Here is a 1,130-nt window from a genome sequence, read left to right as displayed (position 1 = left end):
TCTCTTAATTGTCAACTCTAAATTGATCCTAGCAGTGAATGTGAGTGTCTGTAGTTGTTTTTCTCATTTCTATCTGCGTTGGTCCTGTGATGGACTGGTGACCTGTACAGAATGTACCCTGCGTCCCGCTCAGGGTCAGCCTACCTCAGCCGAGGACGGTATGATGTTGGATCAATGTTTGTACAATTCAAGGGTGTGTGTTCCAGTCAGTTAACATATTGTAGATAAAATAGTGGAAGCCATCACACAAAGGTGTGTCTGAACTTTGCCCAACAATACCTGTAAAGCAGTAAACCAATGTGTTATCCTTTTGAATACCTACCAATGCTAATGCAGAAACTCTTAGTTTCACAAATACTTTTTAAAGGAGTTTATCACCTTCCCGCATTGTGAATTTAACATTTAAAAAAGACCCACAGGACTTCAACAAGATGAAAGTCAGGTGGCAGATCATTACAGTCTCCATTTTTAATTTTTTTCTGGCTAGAAAAGTAGTGAACTACTTGAAACATGTTACAGAGAATTGTCCAGCAGTAAGATCAAATCATATTGAACTTCTTCCTGAACCAATTCTTACAGAGAGTACTGTGTTAAACCTGGCAGCAAGTTGGATTCTGATTTTCAATACGTCTTCAGTGAGAAAAGGTCTGGTAACCTTAGAGCCTAGTTAAGTCATTCATAGTGATAACAGCGAGCTGCACAGTGCTCCAAGGTGGTGTGGTGATTAGCACCATCGCCTCACAGCAACAGGGTTCGAATCCCAGCTGTGTGAAGTTTGCATGTTCTCCCTGTGTATGTGTGGGTTCTCCCTGTGTATGTGTGGGTTCTCCCTGTGTATGTGTGGGTTCTCCCTGTGTATGTGTGGGTTCTCCCTGTGTATGTGTGGGTTCTCCCTGTGTATGTGTGGGTTCTCCCTGTGTACGTGTGGGTTCTCCCTGTGTATGTGGGTTCTCCCTGTGTATGTGTGGGTTCTCCCTGTGTACGTGTGGGTTCTCCCTGTGTATGTGTGGGTTCTCCCTGTATATGTGTGGGTTCTCCCTGTGTATGTGTGGGTTCTCCCTGTGTACGTGTGGGTTCTCCCTGTGTACGTGTGGGTTCTCCCTGTGTACGTGTGGGTTCTCCCTGTGTAT

This window comes from Leuresthes tenuis, unplaced genomic scaffold, assembly GCF_036924035.1.
Source record: "Leuresthes tenuis unplaced genomic scaffold, fLeuTen1.0.hap1 SCAF_17, whole genome shotgun sequence".
Classification (NCBI taxonomy): Eukaryota; Metazoa; Chordata; class Actinopteri; order Atheriniformes; family Atherinopsidae; genus Leuresthes; species Leuresthes tenuis.
The sequence above is the reverse complement of the archived record's forward strand: the minus strand, read 5'-3'. Positions refer to the sequence as shown.